Raw genomic sequence first — 19688 nt, forward strand, 5'->3', positions numbered from 1 at the left:
GGAAATGAAAGAACGCATCTTCTGGCTGAGAAGACAAAACCTGACAGTTCAACAAGAATTTCTGCAACAACAAAGAGAGTTGCTTCCTAGGTTAAAAGAAAATTGTGGATTAGGCAAGCCAAAACCCACCATTAGAGTCCTAAACAACAGTGGTTTTTTTTTAATGTGGATTTTTGACACAGACATCAGTGACTGCAGACAAGATACAGGCAACAACAGTCCCATAAGTTAATGTTATTTTTATTTCTTTTTTTAGTAGGTGATCATGCTGCCATGATCACTGTGTGTGTAACACTCTAAAAACAGGGCAGTGTATCCCACAACATGAAACAGAAGTGATTATAAATTATCCAGAGGTGGAATTCCTTCCTTCAAGCCTTTCGGCTTACATGTTTTGGCCACAACTTGCAAAGATCAAAGACACGCCGTGGGAAAGTCTGGCCACCAGTGCTGGACCTCAAGTTGGTGGTAAAATCTAATGGAAAAGAAAAAATAAAAAGGGATGAGCGAGCTACTTGAAAAAAGCCAAAAAAAAAAAAAAAGTTTATTATGAATTGCTCCCCTCCTCCAGAACCTGGGTACGGTACTTTTAGGAAACTGCTACTTTCCAGTTGATTCTTTCAAGCAGGTGAAAAAGCAGCCAACTCCAAAGAATTGCAGAAAGATCCAGTGCGACCAAGTAAACTGGCAATAAAATTCCAAATAAAATTGAACTTAGATAGAAAAGGATATGGGGAAAATAATGTTTCATATGTAACAGGAGCTGAACTGCTCACTACAACTCGGTTTGAGATCTTAGGGTTGTTTTAAATAGTACAAAAGTGTTCAGTGCTCAGCAGCAGTCGAGAAGTAAAGTTTTAGTACCTGTTAGGAAAGGAACAGAAGCTCAAATGTTATGTCCAGTGAAATCTTGCATCTTGGGTACTGTGTGCAGTTGTGGTTGTTTTATTATAAAAGCAGAAAAGGTTCAGAGAAGGGGGACACAGATGACCAGAGCTCTGAACTGGCTTCCACGCAAAGACACTTGCTTGGCAAGTTGGGGTTTTTCAGCACGGAAAGAGCAGCCATGTAGTAGGGAGGATCTAGAGGGCTATTAATTATTTAATTAATTAAAGTGACAATGGACACGGTGGATAAAGATCAAAATGTGCCTGTGCTCATTTCTGATATAAGGAAGCACCATTTGGAGCTATCAGGAGGCAGATTAGAGACACAAAGAGAGGCCATTCTTCCCACATCTTGATCTGTGGAAGTCCTGGCCAGTTCTCTGGATGCTGATGTTTGACAGAGAGACTGAGAAACATCATAAAGAAATCCAGCAAGACTTACTAAATTCATCTAGAAACCACTTCTGCCCCAGGAAGGCCCTGAAAGTAGTTGTAAAAAAAAAAAAAAAAAGGGGAAGATTACACCAGCTTGCTCTGTTCTTTCTCTTCCTTAAGCACTCTCAGCTGCCGTCAAAAAGAGCCTGGAGTGTTCGTGGGGTTGTTGTGACCCAAGTGCAGGAGCCGGCACTTGGCCTTGTTGAACCTCAGACAATTGGCCTCAGCCCATCGATCCAGCTGGTCCAGATCCCTCTGTAGAACCTTCCCACCCTCCAGCAGATCAAGACTCCTGCCCAACTTGGTGTCATCTGCAAACTTACTGACAGTGCACTCGATTCCCTTGTTCAGATTGTTGATATTTAGTCTGATGGTCCAGGAGCTTTACATTTAACTGAAGATATATAGGTCTTTCCTTTGCCATTTGCTCATCTTCATAGCAGTGTCATCCCCTTCTTCTAAGTATTCAGTCCCCTGAGGAGCCGCTGCCTGTGAACTGAGACTTCGCCACCATAGAACTGCTTCTAACCTCTAGTTTATAGGAACAGAGATATTTCCCTGCAGCTTTTGATCACTGTTTTAGGAAGATTCAACAGCAGTGTTGGCAAGGAACCACAGGGAGAGTTCTGCAGAATACAGATATTAAATTGCTATTTAAGTTGATGCTGACAGCCCAGTGTATCACAAATTCTACCGAGTCTAAGCTTCTTTTTGTTTTTCCATGTTTGGAAAATGTGTCTCTTTATGAAATTGTTTCAAGCTCTGTGGAAACTTGGAGAAGGGAAAAAAAAAAACCCAAAATACTCAAAACCCATCCACACAAACACATGTGAACTGTTCTTTTAAGAAGTTGCCAGTTTAAACTTTGAAAGTTAAGTATCTCTTTTTTCATCACTGATTATTATAGCAGTTACCAAACTAATCCACTTTGACAAAGAAGCCCCTTCCAAAATAAAACATTACATTTCTTACGGTTTTACCATGTAAGGAGTTCCAAGCACATCCCATGAAACTGGTAAACTTTCTGTCACAATGTCACAGAAAACCCTTGAAGTGCATTTTTAAACAGAGAGGAGGGAAATGGGACACACAAACAAACCATAATACCAGAGGAAGGGCTCTGTACCACACTGAAAAGATGAAGTTTCAGGGGCAGCATATTATTTTAAAGGTAGTCTTCAGATTGGCAAGAGGGTTTAATGCCATTTAAGCTCCTCAGACTGGCACTTTTCCTCCTTTTAAAGATCCAAATTGGTATCAAATTTTCCAGCCTGCTGCTGCTGCAGACCAATTCTTTCTTCTAAGCTTGTTTCAAAGGAAGACCTTGATTTAAAATGATGGAAACTGAATCTGGTGTACATGGAAAAGTCTTAACGTGCAGAAGATGCAACACATATTTTTGGCACACTCTGCTGGCATCGGAGCCCAATGGAGTAGGCTGCCAGAAAAATGAGGAGTAAACTATTTGTTCTGAACTGAAGATGTGAAGAGACAACGGGAAGAAGCTTGGACCAAATAAAATGGGAATTCCCAAATCTCTTTCGTCCTGTAGGGGTCTGTTTTTAATTGCATGTTGATAACAAAAAAACCAGTTGTCTTACCAAATGACTCAATTACAGAGTAGCTGTGCCTTGACCACAAACACTGGAGTTCCGGCTGCCTGGGATTGTTCAAAAATGTATCCCCTTTTCCTCTTCATCACATCACAGAACCCACCAACCACTTGCTCTGGACGCTATTAAAAAAAAAAAAAAAATCAAGTTACAAAAAAGAAGATCACTAGTAATTAAAACACCACCAGGCAGCATTAGACAATCCCTCTAGACAGGTCTCTTGATGTTTTTCCCATGATGGCTCCTCACTCAAGGGAAATTTCTCTCATGTGTGACAAGTAGCTTCACTCTCACGTGCAAGACATCTTTCAGAAGCTCTGCCTGCCCCGTGTACCTCACATGACAGTGACCTCTCCGATTACTGTATATACTGACTGGACTGGATTGCAGTTTACATACACAGGTCAGGCAAAAGGGCATATGCTCAGTGAATTACCCTCAGTAGCCTTGGGCACAAGAAAGCAGAGTCCTCTAGTGCTTCAACAAAGATGAGGTTCAACAAGGCCAAGTGCTGGGTCCTGCACCTGGGTCACACCAACCCCATGAACGCTGCAGGGTCAGGGAAGATTGGCTGGAAAGTGCCTGGCAGAAAAGGACCTGGGGGTGTTGGTGACAGCGGCTAAACATGAGCCAGCGTGTGCCCAGGTGGCCAAGAGGCCACCAGCATCCTGGCTGGTACCGGCACTGGTGTGGCCAGCAGGCCCAGGGCAGTGACCGTCCTGTGCTGGGCACTGGGGAGGCCAAACCGCGAATCCTGGGGGCAGTTTGGGCCCCTCACGCCAAGAAAGGCCTTGAGGTGCTGGAGCGAGTTGGGAGAAGGGAACGGAGCTGGGGAAGGGGCTGGAGCACAAGTGTGATGGGAGCGGCTGAGGGACCTGGGGGTTCAGCCTGGAGAACAGGAGCTGAGGGGAGACAGGGACACAAAGAAACGGCCTCAAGTTGCGCCAGGGAGGTTGAGGTTGGATCTGGGGAACAATTTCTTCCCCGAAGGGCTGTCGGGCATTGGAACAGGCTGCCCAGGGCAGTGGTGGAGTCACCATCCCTGCAGGGGTTGAACAGACACGGAGATGAGGTTCTCAGTGACGTGGGTTAGTGTCAGGGCTGGGTTAATGGTTGGAATCGAAGATCTTGAGGTCTCTTCCAATGAAAATTATTCTAAGATTCTATGAAATGGATTTACTACAGGATGCAAATTTTATACAAACAGGATCTTGCCATCTTAGAGCTTATAACATGGCTGAGAAGCACTCTGATAAAAACTGTACTTAAAAAACCACATTTGCTTAGAAACACACTACTAAGGCTGCAGAACTCTCCCGCTTTGTCACAACAGGGCTTACAAGTCACTGAGGTGAAAAAATTCTCCACCTTCTGTTTCATCTTTACTTGCATTTATCTTCCTCAGCCCTCAGGGCTAAAGCATTTTTAAGCAACTGACCTGGCAGATTCCCTGCCCACCACCCAGCACTGTAGTCTGGAATTAATTTTAAAGCAGGTTTTAAATCTTCCAATTGCTGTTAAGACAGTTAAGACAAATTGATATCTGAGTAGCTGTACTTAGTGACAAATAAATTCTTCTAGCATGGAATATATTTTCCAGGTTCTTTCATGGAATAATTTCTTTTACCAAGAAAATCTCGTTATTCAAAGGACAGAAGTTAATGTTTAAACAGCTCAAAGAGAGCTTATTAAAAAAATCAAAATTTCGTTGCTGCTCTTTCTGGTTATTTAGGATACACATTGCTTGTTCTCCTGAATGTTTACAGTGACAGAGAGGAAAAAGAAAAAAATTATATCAAAACTTTCCCCAAAGTAGTGGCAATTCACCTCCTCACCAAAATTTTGCTGTTTCCATTTAACCTTTTTCTAACTTTGGCATGAAAACCTGTTCTCACACAGTCTTCGTGTCCCTGATGTAAAAGACACAGAACAGAACTATTGTGGTTTCTTGGAAGAGAATGTGGAAACACAATTAAAAGACTGGTTGCGTCTCTCTTGTTGGCCATGTTAGGTTTCTGGTTGGACCTGATGATCTTAAAGGTCTTTTCCAACCTAAATGATTCTATGACCCTGAATATAATACCCTGTTGCATACCTGTATTTCTATCAGATAGACAGCTCCATAAACCTGGGCTGTGCCGTAAGAGTAGAGGCATCCAGAACTCTCCTCGCAGTAGTAATGACTTGCTCACCACCACAATGAATAGTGTCAGCGTGTAGAGCAACATCACAGATACCAAAACAAACACCTCTGATGGTCTCACACAAGATGCCCTGTAGTGTTATAAGCAGAAAAAAAAAGCGTGATACTACTCAGAAGTTTTGGAGATATGAACCTTCACTTTGCAGGATTCTGGCCTGCTTTAAATCACTCATGCTGATGCTGAACAGTTATATTCAGACCAAGGCAGCACACACTATACACACAGAAAAGACTTCCAGAAGCATTGTAAACTAAAGGAGGGGAGATTCAGGCTGGACACGAGGAACAAATTTTTTATTTACACTGAGGGTGGTGAGAGCCTGTCCCAGGTTGGCCAGAGAGGTGGTGGCTGAACCATCCCTGGAGACATCCCAGGCCAGGCTGGACGGGGCTCTGAGCAACCTGAGCTGGTGCAGATGTCCCTGCTCATGGCAGGGTGGCACTGGGGGAGCTTTGAAGGTCCCTTCCAACCCAAACTATTCTGTGATTCTATGATTCGAGAACAAATATTAAAATGCCCACAGGCAACAGTATGTTCATTACATAGGTTGAGTGAGATATGTTCTTCAGTGGGGACAACTTCCAACTGGCCCACTATCCTGTTCTTATCAGTTATCGACAGTTTTTGAAGATTTCACATGAATAAGTACTACAGAGCTCAGACACATTTCAGTAAAGCAAGATACAACATACAGAGCTACACCTACCTCTTTTGTAGCCCACTGGAAACCAGCAACAACACCAACTTTAGTTTCGTTAAGATACTGGACACCTTTTGTGAGGTCAACTGATATTTGGACCACCAGGTTCAAAGCACTAAATCTTGTGAGCCTCAGACACATCCCACTCATATTTCTCTGCCAGATAACGCACTGACCTCCCCTTTGTCTACATCCTCTGCCAGGCCATCAGGAAAGGGTTGAGCCTTCATATAAAGCCTGTTGTGTTTGTTGGGAGGTTTGAATAAGCACACTTGTCTTTACCAGCTGTCTCACAGTAAGATGCAACTGGATCTGATTTCTGTCAAGTAGATCAAAGACAAAAAATTCCAAAGTACAAAGCTGATCATTTCCACATATCAGTCAAATGCCATCCAATGGACTGTGGCTTCTCCTCATAAAGGAGGGCGCTCCCACTTGTAACCCTGGGCCTCCTTTTCATGTGGATTTTAACGTACCTGAGGAGAACATGAGTTACTACAGGAAATGGGCAGTGTCTTAAAAGCCTCTGTTCTTGACATTCAGTGCTGCGCAGAAAATTATCATGTGCTTTCAGACATCACACTTCAAAAGGTTCACTGGAATCCAGCAGTGTTCTGGTATATATAGGAATTTGTGAGGGCCAATCAGAAACTGTGTTCCTGATTACACAGCCACAGTATACATGTGTTGCGGGGAAGAACCCCACCAGGGATTCAGACCTGAGAAGGCGGAGGAAGAAATGCAGCCGACTCAGTATGAGTGATAAAGCATACTTCAGTTTATTAATAAGTTGCACACACTTATATAGTCCCTTAGATAATTATGCCTACTAGTCATTCAATAATTGGAGAGAATACCTAAGTAGCCCAACCCCCCTTGCGGTTTCTCTGGTATGCAAGCTCCTCTTCTTCCCAGAGCTAGTCCCTCAAGGTCGTTTACTGAAACTCCTCTTTGCCTGTAAATAACCCAGATTACCCTCGGTCAGTACTTTTCCATCAGCAGTTTCTGACTCTTGCTCACCGAGGCCTACCAAGGCCTACTCATGCTGACTAGAACAAGCTTTCCTGATACAGCAGATCACTGGACCCATGCCCCTTTTCCCGTAGCCATTCCCCAACAATGTGTGGCCATACATTTTGTATTCACATTGCATTTACACCTTGAGAAGAGGGTGTTGGTGGTTTTTCTAATGTATGAAATAAAAATTTTCTGCCTTTTGTTAAATGAAAACAAGTATGTTTTCTGTATGTGCAACACACTTAAGTCCTGTTATCTCTCTAGCAAATTCAGTGCAATACATCACCAAGCACTTTATTTCAAATCGTGACATTCCCGACACACAAATTAACTGACCAGCTTATGAAAAGACAATTAAGGTGAGTTTCTGCAAATTTTAGAAAGACCTAAAAGCCTGTTCTCATTACACAGCTCAAGGGCAAGAAATTGTAACGAAGGAGAAAGGCCAAGTTACCTTAAGAAGGGGTTTTCCCCTCTTTATCTCCATCTTCAATGTCTAGTTTGATATGAAGTTTCTCTATGAGTTTGGCTACCTCTTCCTTCGTCAAATTCATAATGGCATCAAAGATCTGAAACAAGTATGTAATATAACAGACAGATTTTGCTTACCGTTTGTCTTAAACATGTTGAACGTCTGAAAACCCCCTGGCTTCTCTGTTGTAGGCTTTTGTTTGAGAAACTATTCACAAGGATCACATAAATCAAGATTCTCAAGTTCTATCAAATGTTTCTTACTCCAAAGGAAATTTCAAACTCCTGTCAGAAGAGGTTACACACAAATCTTTAATCTAACGATTAACAGAATATGTTATTTCAGTGAACAGACTGTTCAGATTTGCCGCCTTTTACTTCTGTCTCACTTTTTGCACGTTGTTCTTATACTGCAGGATTTTTCTAGTCTCTGCAGAAAATATGGACCTACTTTATAAGAGGAATGGCTTTCCTAAGAGCTAACTGCTAAACTAGAAGTCTCTCCTTATGCCCCTGCAATCAAATCAAAACAAAATATTGCTTTACCTTAAAGATAGGATCAAGAACTAGCTGGCAAAATGTCCTTGGCAACTTCTTTCCATCTGGGCTAGTGGCTGATTTGCTGAATTTTCCAGTTGCTGTATCGAAATATCTGAAGGAGATATTTATTTTTACTCATCCAGTTGGAACCTGAGGAGTCTCCAATTTTCCTGTAAATTTCCGCTTAGTTATTTTTAAAAGAAAACTTTGTAAACTTTCACATTTAAGCAGAGATCGAAATAGCAGAATAGTGGCCAATCCTTATTTGAATGTAGCAATAACTGTTAGGTGTTTAGGGAGGCAAAGGATGGCTTTTTGTTTGTTTAGGGTTTTCAGGTTTTTTACTACACTTAAATACACTAACTTCAAGGTGCATTTTTAGGCTTTTCCGGGGGCCTTGCTAAAATAGTTTAAATAACATACAAGATAAATCTTTGAGTACCCTATGAGCTAAATCAGTCAAGGCAGGTTAGCCTATTATAAGGTGTCAGAAAAAATATATATTAAGCTTTCACACATGTATAAAGCATTCAGTTAATAGCAAGTTGTGTATATATCTAATATGAAACTACCTCCATCATTTATGAGATACAATTTAAGGTTGATTAAATTCACAGAAATACTCACTGGTATCAAAAGTCTGGAGTGGGTCCATCATCTCATATTGTGTATTAAATTTACTTATGCAGTTCAATAAAAGCATTTATGTTCTGAAGTTCTGAGAATGAATCTTCTCTCGCTGCTCTTATGGAGCAGGTTATCAGAATTCACTGTAGGAGGCACATGCAGCATATCTGCATTACAAAAGGTTAAAAGAGGAAAGAAAAGTTAATGCATTTCACAAAACACTGATTTGAAATGTATCAACTGCTTTCAATTATAGGTAGCAATAGTGAAGATGCCACATATTTTCTGGAACATATAAGAGACCCCTAAAAGAGACCCCCTAAAATGGATCCCTATAATAGACCCCTTAAATGGGTCTATTGAATACTGCTTGGAAGTGAGAGCCTTACTTTGTCACACATGGTGAAAATATTTAAAACAAAGGCTAAAATAAAAACTTCAGAAAAATATTTGTAAAGTGCTTAGTAGGATTTGGGGGATTATGACTTTGTAAAGAATATTAACTGAATTGTTAGGGAACTTTTTCTGGAAATTAAAATATGGGCAGCTCCTTCCTGCCACACTGATAGAATCACAGAATGTCTTGATTTGGAAGGAACCCACAAGGATCATCAAGTCCAACTCCTGTCCCTGCATATGATAAACCTGGTCTGACTTTAGAATTGCTGAGATTCATTGAATTGAAGAATTAGAACCCACTCCTAGGCAAGAGTTCTTTGTTCCAGTAACCAGATTATGCTGCAATTTTAGCCATAGAGTACGCTTGTTTATTATGATCACATTTGAAAAAAGGGAACCAGGTTTGAAAACTCTGGTGAGAAGGTCCATCTTGCAGACATTTGGGGGAAAAAGTAATATCTGAAGCAGCCCAGTTCTGATGATTCCTTACTTTAACAGCTGGACCACCAGAGAAGATGTTCAGTTGACTTTTTTTTTTTAAATTTTATACTTCTCAGCTGCAATACAGGAAACACTATTTGTCTTGCTAGTTTCAAATCATCCTTCCAGAGATATCCAGCATATTAAGATATAATTACTGCAAGAATAACAGAGACCACACCTTCAGATCAGTTAAGAGCAAACGAAATGTCTTCTCAGTCGGAAATAGCAGAAAGGCCATGTTTCTTGTCATGTAACTGACCAAATCAACAAAGCCAGGCACAGAAAGCTAATCTTCTGGTCCTTTGCCTTGAATTTTAAACCATAGATTCCCTTCAGCAGTTTGTCCCAGGCAAACGTCTGACATTTGATGTTTGAATGACAGTGAGCAACTGGCTTGAGGTTGCACATTTTGTTAATAAGAAAGTATCACTTAGAGGATGATCTGCTTTGTGAATTCTCTCCTCTCTCCTAGTTGCTTTCACTGCTCAGTTGGTTGATGTGAAACAAAATCCCCAAAAGTATGAAACAGTGGGGGTGGAATGGGAATGAAGAACAGCCAGGTTGCCCAGATCTCTGGGAGGAAGGGCCGACACACCAGAAGGTTGTGCTGCCATTCAGTTAGACCTGCACAGGCTGGGCTGGGCAGAGAAGAACCTCATGAAGTTCAACAAGGGCCAGTGTAGGGTCCTGCACCTGGGCAGGAACAACCCCAGGCACCAGTACAGGCTGGGGTTGAGCTGCTGGAAAGCAGCTCTGCAGAGAAGGACCTGGGAGTCCTGGTGGACAACACGGTGACCATAAGCCAGCAATGTGCCCTTGTGGCCCAGAGGCCAATGGTCCCTGGGGTGCATTAGGAAAAGCGTGACCAGCAGGTGGAGGGAGGTTGTTCTTCCCGCTCTGCTCTGCCCTGGTGAGGCCACATCTGGAGTTCTGTGTCCAGTTCTGGGCTCCCCAGTCTAAGAAGAACAGGGAATTACTGGAGAGAGTCCAGCGGAGGGACACAAAGATGCTGAGGGGTTTGGAGCATCTTTCTGATGAGGAGAGACAGAGAGCTGGGGCTGTTCAGCTGGAGAAGAGAAGCTGAGAGGGATCTTACCAATGCTGGTAAATATCTCCAGGGTGGGTGTCAAGAGGATGGACCAGACTCTGTTCAGTGGTGCCTAATGATAGGATGAAGGGAAACGGGCACAGACTGAAACACAGGAGGTTCCATCTGAATATGAGGAGAAACTTCTTTATTTTGAGGTGCCAGAGCCTGGACCAGGCTGCCCAGAGAGGTTGTGGAGTCTCCTTCTCTGGAGACATTCAAACCCGCCTGGACACGACCCTGTGTGATCTGCTCTGACGAACCTGCTTGAGCAGGTGGGCTGGACTGGATGATCTCCAGAGGTCCCTTCAACCCCAACCAGCCTGTGACTCCATGATAAATGCACGCAATTGTTTCATATCAAGGTTAGTATTCTCCAAAACAGGATTTCAACCACAGCAAAGTTTTAAAATGTTCCTTATGGTAATATTACCCACTGGTCCAGTTTCACTCTCTCCATAAGTGGAAATGATGACATTGATGTTTTCCACAATATGCTGAAACATCTGGTAAAGTTTCTCAAGCTCTGGCTGCAACTCCAGCAAAGCACGATGCATTTTGTCAGGACTGTTTTCATGCCTTCAGCAACAGCCTGCTGCAGAACAATCTCTGTCTGTACACAAAGCCTCTAAAAATATAGGCGTAATTAAAACATGCATTTTATACATAGGTGAGATCTCTAATCTACTTTGTACAGTGGTGACTGGGAAATTCAAACTGGGAATTTGGTGGTGCTCCCTGAAACTGTCATTGTTACTCAGTTTTACATATCACTCCATTTTCTAACTGAAGGAGAAAAATGACAGGCAGCTCCACTCTCTAGGATATTACTGAAAGATTGATTTTACTTCCTCAGTTACGCTACCTTTAACACACAAACTGGATACAAAATGGATATAATCCTCTAAGATACAGCAAAGGCCACAGGCTAAGATTGCAAATCAGAATTCATACCATTAGAAGTTAAACTTTCAGAGAAAGAAGCTTCTTCCATCATTCATGATTTTTTTTTTCTTAAGAGCAAGAAAATAAAATACACTGAGGTCTTTCTATAATAACTAAAAGAGTGTGCTTACCTGAAACACTGTCAACCACAACAAGGGCACCATCAGTGACACAGAGAGCTGCTGTAACTTCAGAGAATTCAACATGTCCAGGGGAGTCAATTAAGTTAATAAGAAAACCTGAATCAACCCTACACTATTTGACAAAGCTCAAGGTGTTGTCGGAGAGTTCATAATACATAGAAGTTGCCCTGTAAGAGAAAGAAATTATTTATATTAATTTAATAATGTTTCATAGTTTGCTGATTTTAAAACTTGCACTGGTCAGGGACCTACCCCTGCTGTGTTACAGTGCAAATATTTCTCAGTGTACTTAGAGGAAAAACCACAAGAAGACTTCAATATTTCAATTTCTGAAATTCTTAGGATCTAAAATTCTGCTTTGAGTGTAATTAATTTTTATTCTCATTCAAAAATAAGCATCTCGAGATAGTAGTCAGAGCGTAATATCACCATCAGACACTTGTAGAGTCATGCTCTGAATCACTTGACAACTTTTTAACTTTACAGTTGCAGACTGTAAAGAGAGAAGAAGAAATACAAGAGAGGGCTACAAAGTCAGTGAAGGGTTTGGAGGGGAAGCCATATGAGGAGCAGCTAAAGTCACTGGGTTTGTTCAGCCTGGAGGAGACTGATAGGAGACCTCAGGGTGGCTCCAGCTTCCTCACAAGGGGAGGAGGAGGGGCAGGGCTGAACTCTTCTCAGTGGTGACCAGTGACAGAACCTAAGGGAATGGCAAGAAGATGGGCCAGGGGAGGGTCAGGTTGGACATGAGGAAAAGGTTCTTCACCCAGACAGTGTTGGACACTGGAACAGGCTCCCCAGGGAGGTGTCACGGCCCCAAGCCTGACAGTGTTCAAGAAGAGACTGGACAACGTCCTCAGACACATGGTGTGAACTGTGGGGTTGTCCTGTGCAGGGACAGGAGTTGGACTTGAGGATCCTCGTGGGTCCCTTCCAACTCAGGACATTCGATGATTCTATGATACAAACAAATTCTTATGCAGGCTTGATTGTGATACTTCTTTCTTGCTCATCTTCCCATGTGACTGTGAATCACGTTTCTCCTGCTCTGGCTGAAGCAATGATACTCACTTTACTCACCAAGGAGTCCGTCGTGGCTGATTTGCCACAATCGATATGGGCAATCACAGACATATTCCTAATATTTGGCTTCTTGTTCATGATTGCTCAGATCTGGTCTACTGTGAAATTCACCTGGATGGGGGAGAAAAAAAAAAGGGAAAGGAGGGGAGAGGAGAGGAGGGGAGAGGAGAGCTATTGCTTCCTTTTAAAGTATACAAATGTCTATAAGAATTTTTAAACATTTACTGATTAGAATCACGGAAAAGACCTTTAAGATCAAGTCCAAGTGTCAACCTAACACTGTCAAGTCCACCACTAAACCATGTCCCTAAGAACCTCATCTCTGTGTCTGTCCAACCCCTCCAGGGACGGTGACTCCACCACTGCCCTGGGCAGCCTGTTCCAATGCCCGACAGCCCTTTCCAGGAAGAAGTTTCTTCTAATATCCAATCTGAGATTAAATTCACAATCTAAAGAAGAAATTAAGTTGATCATAACTTGTAGCTTAGTATTACAAATAGTTGTTCACATTTTTGGCAAGTTTTCATAAGAATGAAGAGTGGAGGCATAACTTAAAACATGGCTCAGATTCTGTCTCACAAAATGTCAACTGCCACAAAAATGAAGAATCCACCTGCGGAGACAGAACAGCTCATCCCTGCCAAATGTTACAGGAGGGTTAACACACACAGCTCCAAACTGCAGCTACCATCAGAACTTCCACACACATCCTTCTCCTCTCCAGGTCTTCCTCCCACACCTGCTCTCCACGTCCATTTTCAGGTGAGCCACCCTTCATGGTTTTGAGAAGAGGCTGGGTCGTCTCCTTCTGTAGCCAATATACCAGCTCTAGAAACCCATGGTCCAGCTCGGTCAAAAACCTCTTTAAAGACTTAACTACCAAAAAGCAACATTTTAGGGCCCCTCTCACAAATGATATCCCAGAATTTTTTCTCATTTCCATAATTCTTCTTATCTCTTGCTAAGAACATTTCCCTTCCTTCAATTTGCAGAAGAAAAATCTCACCCCTCAGAAGCCCTGGTAATAATCTCTTAAACATGTGACAACTTAGCAAAGGAAGATGAGATCTTACTAATCTCGGCCTGTCTCATTCTGTAATGAGTCACCTGTAGGTCACAGCAGTGCAGTTAATGCAGTTTTTCTTGCAAATCCCTTTAATGCATGAAGTCCTTCCTAGGGACATGGAGAAAAACAGAATTGGGAGGAATATTAAACAAGCAAACACAAAAACCCCACCCCACATCAGTAGTTTTTACTAGTTTCTCAAGTGAAGAAAAATACACCAGAAGAAACACTTAAATAGCTTCCTTGTCTGTGCTCAAGTTGCAAATGACACAAAAATAATGAAACATGCGTTTCTGTTGTCACATCAATAAAGGTTTCCAACACAGTCTAGGTCTTAATGAGTGCACCTGAACACAAGGAACCTGCCTTCCTGCAAGGATAAAATATGAATTAAAACAAATAAACAAAACCCAAATAAGCCCAGCTCAAAATATACGTAGGAGACAAAAATGTGTGTTTTCTTTTTGGTTTTTTTGTTTGTTTGGGTTTTTTTCTTGTTTGTTTTGTTTTGGTTTTTTTTTCATGAACAGATACACTTCTGATATATATCTTATTACTGCATATTCCTATACTAATTTTGGCTCTTAAGTTCAGCTTTTTCAGTACAAATTTTCTCAAGAAAATGGTTCTTGCTAAAAAAAGGAATACTAATTAAAATAGCCAAGTTCTTTTTAGAGATGACAAGTCTTCAAATTAAACAGCAGCAGCCTGGCCTTTTTCCCCCCAAAATGAATTATTTCCCCACTCTCCCTTGCATTTATAGTTTCTTTCCTACCTCAAAGTCTGAAATGGAGAAAACAACCAACCCACTTCTTATTTTTCTGCTGAGTAAAATTCAGTAAAAAAAAGAAAATTTGTAGAGTATGCTTACAGTTTTGTCAGTGATCCACCTCAAAGCTACTTCGTTTCTGAATTTGTTCTGTTAGGTTATTCTTCAGTTTAATAAAAACCAATAACATTTATTTTCTAGAATGTTCTAGGGTGGCCTGGCATTCAAAGTTTCACTCAAACAAAATTTACACACTTACCTCTGAGACTTTGAAATATTTCTTTCTTGCCTTTCTTTTCCATTTATAGAAAACAGCATCACTATTTTTCTTCCATACTTTTATCATTTTTCCTTGCTTTTAAATTGCACTGTGCTACAAAAAATCAGTAGTCTAAATATAGTGCTAGAGCTGTGCTACATACACTTATATAATAATGTAAATAAATAGTTAAGTGTTGAGAACTACACTCACGTGCTCTTTGTATTTGCTAACTATACACTTCCTTAACAGAACAAGTGAAATTTACTTCTACTAAATATTTAACTAGATATCGCATCTTTAACCGAAAGCTGTATTTTTTAATTGTCTACAAGTTTTTAACATATTTATATACACAGGCTACACTGTAGTTTTCTTTTGGGGGAAGGAACAGAGGCAACAACAACAGCGTATTTCTTTCTTATATTTTAAGCATATAGGCCTCCTATGCATGGCCATTTACAGTAGTTCTAAATGTAAACTTTATGGATGTGTCCCTCTGGCAGGATGGATGTTCTCCTACAGAAGCTACTCTTATAATCTGAGATAGGATAGTATCAGAGTTGTAAAATACTTCATTTGTGCCTAAAAACAAGGGTGCCTTATTATCCAGCTGGGATAATTATGTCCTGCTGCTGCAAAAGCAGAATGAAAACAAGATACACAGAGTGACCATTAAACAAGACATAGATGTAGAATGTTAGTTTTATGGGTTTGGTTGCTTGTTGTTTCAAGAAGTCATTAATATGTTACTATCACTTTGTGGTGGAGCTGGAACAGCTTGGGTTGGAGATGAGAAAGAACCTTTAAGTCATGGTGTGACTGGAGGAAGTTAATACTGAGAGCCAAGTTGAGGTAAATGGCACTCCTTTATTATTCTTTGGCTCATCCCTTGGCCGAAATGAGTATTCTTAACACCTTAAGACTGCTGGATCACTTTTAATTCACTTTGTTATAGCATAGCAGCTGTTCTTGTTAATAAAACTGGGTAAACCATTCTTATTCCTGCTAAATTGCTTGTTAATAAAATATATTAGAAAACATAAAGAGCTCAGTTCAAGAATTACTATTAATCTCTTACCAGGCCTTCTGGCATGGACTTCAAGATTATGTACTAACAAATGCTGCCCACTTCCACACATTTCATTTACCACTTCATTTACACAAATGTCAAAACAGAGTTTACCATATCTGCTGCTCTACAACAGAGAGAGACACTGGCATCACAATTTTTTTTGGTCATAAATGCAACTGAAAACACAAAGCCTGATTAAAAATTAATAGTAATTTTAACTTTAAATGTTTTTCATTAAAGAGCTGTTGCAGAGTTTCTGTTCTGCAGTGACAGGCAGCAACCAGATCAAAGTGATCTTGCTATGAACTGCTTCCTTCAGAGCTGTTAAGGTCTTCTGTGTGCAACAAAAAACAAAGATGAAAACAATATTTGTCGAAGGGAGAAACATCACCACTTTATTATAAACAGAACATCTCTTTTGCCAAACCCTTCAAGTTTCATGGCCACTGCAGCCAGAAAATGACCTTTTAGCTACTGTGTTACACCATTTGGGAAGCCCATACTGCAGTGTTGCTCATCCCTGGCTATCAGCAACACCTGCAGAGCAGACCGTCTTCGTCTTCTGCAGGGCACCTCTTTCTCTTTCAGATGTTCAAATTCTTGTTGCAACAAACCACTACATGGCTTCGAATCAGAAATACATCTTCTAAAAACAAAGAAAAATGAAAACACTTACTGAAGCTGACATAGGTAACTAGAATGTCAATTTCAGTAAAGAATAATATTTATACAATGAAAGATCACAAGAATTGAAAAGAAGAAGGGGGGGCAGAAGAAGAAAAGGGGGGGGCAGAAGAAGAAAAGGGGGGAAGGCAAAAAGTGTTCTAATAACACTGATCATCAAGAAATGCAAAGATGTACAAGCTTCTGTTTATCACAGAAGCAGGCTGGTAAATTCTGATTCACTAGAATAAAGTGATTCAAACCGGGTGAAACGCATTATCAGAACTGCACCAATTTAAAATAATGGGGCAGGCTTGCTAAGGGGAAAAATAAATTAAAAACGAAACAAAGCAACCCACTCTGTAGTGTTTCTAACAGCCCGATTGTCCTGAGAAAACACTGATGTGATTCAGGTCAGACCATTCTTCCCCAAGATACTGTATAATACATACATATACACGTATAAAACGTATATTCACACACAGGCACAGCCTTTTCCCAGCCTCAGTGGATGCAATGCTTTTACCTCCTATCCTTTATAAACACTGACGGTCAGGATTGTACCCCAAATCTTACACTCGAATTCGCCCACGCATGGTGAGCAAAATGTTCGGAAATGTTCAAATCCGTGGCCTACACTGAGGTGCACTTACAGAATAATTTTGGTTGGAAGGGACTCTCAAAATCATCGAGTCCGACAGTTAATCCACCCCTGGCACTCACCCATGTCCTGAAAAACTTAATCTCCGTGCCTGTTCAACCCCTCCAGGGGTGGTGACTCCACCACTGACCCAGGCAGCCTGTTCCAATTCCTGACAGAGTTTTTTCCTTATATCCATTCTGAACCTTCCCTGGCACAGCTTCAAGCCATTTCCTCCCGTCCTAACTCTCCACACCTGCAAAAAAGCGGGAAAGACAGAGAAGCAGCAGCTTCCCTACCCGTGCACCTGGTACCCTTATAATAAAAGAGCAGGAGGGGGGAAGATAAAAACAACCTAATAAGCCCAGCGGTGCCTCGGTCCCACAGCCGGGCAGAAAGCGACGCGCCCAGGGCCGGCCCCCGCACTCCTGTCAGCAGCGGGAGGGCGGGAACCGCCGCCCCCTGCTTCCCTCTCCTCAGCCAACCCCCAGGGCTGGGAGAAAATCAGGAGAACACTCCTGAAAAGCACCGTGTTTCCAGCTGGGCTGCCCCGACCCGCCGCCCCTGTGACAGGAGCAGCCACAAAGATGGCGGCCATGCCCCCCCGGGCACCGGGCGCACCCCGAGGGTCTCCCGCGTCCCGCACGGGGGAGGAGACGGGGGAGCGCGGGCTCCCCGCCTCACCACAGGGGCTGCCGGTGCCGTTAGTTCCCCCGTGGCAGCGAACTCCAGGGTCCTGCGTGTGGTGCGGGGGTGTGAAGGAGTCCCGACTGCGGCCATCGCGGGGATCCTCTGTTAGCTCCCAGGTGAACGGCAGGTGGAGCCCCGGCCCTTCCCCTCAGAGAAACCGAGGCGGCCGCGGTGGGTTTTCACAGAATCACAGGATGTCAGGGACTGGAAGGGACCTCGGAAGCTCATCCAGTGCAACCCCCCCGCCGGAGCAGGAACACCCAGATGAGGTTACACAGGAAGGTGTCCAGGCGGGTTGGAATGTCTGCAGAGAAGGAGACTCCACAACCCCCCTGGGCAGCCTGGGCCAGGCTCTGGCACCCTCACCGGGAACAAGTTTCTTCTCATATTTAAGTGGAACCTCCTGCGTTCCCAGTTTGTGCCCATTGCCCCTTGTCCTATCACTGGTTGTCACCGAGAAGAGCCTGGCTCCATCCTCCTGACACCCACCCTTTACATATTAATAAACGTTAATGAGGTCCCCCCTCAGTCTCCTCCAATCTCAAGAGCCCCAGCTCCTCAGCCTTTCCTCACACGGGAGATGCTCCACTCCCTTCAGCATCTTCGTGGCTGCGCTGGACTCTCTCCAGCAGTTCCCCGTCCTTCTGGAACCGAGGGGCCCAGAACTGGACACAATATTCCAGATGAGGCCTCACCAGGGCAGAGCAGAGGGGCAGGAGAACCTCTCTGACCTACCGACCACCCCCTTCTAATCCCCCCCAGGTCCCATTGCCCTTCCTGGCCACAAGGGCCAGTGCTGGCTCATGGTCACCCTGCTGTCCCCAGGAGCCCCAGGTCCCTTTCCCCTACACTGCTCTCTAATAGGTCATTCCCCAACTTATACTGGAACCTGGGGTTGTTCCTGCCCAGATACAAGACTCTACACTTGCCCTTGTTCTATTTCGTTAAATTTTTCCCCACCCAACTCTGCAGCCTGTCCAGGTCTCTGGATGCCAGCACAGCTTCTGGCGTGTCAGCCACCCCTCCCAGCCTGGGGTCACCAGCAAACTTGCTGACAGTGCACTCTAGTCCCTCATCCAAGTCACTGATGAATATATTGAATAGTACTGGTCCCAGTACTGACCCTTGAGGCACTCCACTAGATACAGGCCTCCAGCTGGACTCAGTCCCATTGGAGACAGAGACTCTCTGTCTTCTTTCCTTCAGCCACAGTCCACCTCACTACCCGATCGTCCAGACCACACTTCTCAGTTTAGCTGTGAGGATGCTGTGGGAGACTGTGTCAAATGCTTTACTGAAATCAAGATAGACCACATCCACTGCTTTGCCATCATCTATCCACCTGGTTATGTCCTCATAAAAGGCTATGAGGTTGGTGAAGCATGGCTTCCCCTTGGTGAAGCCATGTTGACTGCCCTTTATGACCCTCTTATCCCTGATACGCCTTGAGATGGTGCCAAGGATAAATTGTTCCATCACCTTTCCAGGGATGGAGGTGAGGCTGACCGGTCTATAGTTACCCAGATCCTCCTTCTTGCCCTTTTTGAAGATTGGAGTGACATTTGCTTTCCTCCAGCCCTCAGGCACCTCTCCCGTTTCCCAAGACTTAGCAAAGATGATGGAGAGTGACCTAGTGTCGTGTATTGATGAGGATCATGGCCAAAACATTGTGGTGAAACTAGTTCATCCAGACACAGGAGGTGAGACATTCAGTAGAGGGTGAACCGCGATTTACATATCAACGAGAAGCTAACAAGCCACAGCCCAGGCCTGCGGGCTGATACCGGAGGTGGGGGATGTGCTGGCTGGCACATAGCTCCATCTTCTGATATGCCCAGCTTGGCACACAAAGGGGAAAAGCTGAGACCCTTCGACCTGGCCCAGGACTTGTT

The 19688-nt window shown here is 43.1% G+C and overlaps 1 pseudogene; it reads right to left on the reverse strand.

Moving 5' to 3' along the window:
• Window positions 1–339: 339 nt before the first annotated feature.
• LOC136001414 (elongation factor 2-like) lies at window positions 340–13808 on the reverse strand (annotated as a pseudogene).
• Window positions 13809–19688: the final 5880 nt, after the last annotated feature.

This window comes from Caloenas nicobarica, chromosome Z, assembly GCF_036013445.1.
Source record: "Caloenas nicobarica isolate bCalNic1 chromosome Z, bCalNic1.hap1, whole genome shotgun sequence".
Classification (NCBI taxonomy): domain Eukaryota; kingdom Metazoa; phylum Chordata; class Aves; order Columbiformes; family Columbidae; genus Caloenas; species Caloenas nicobarica.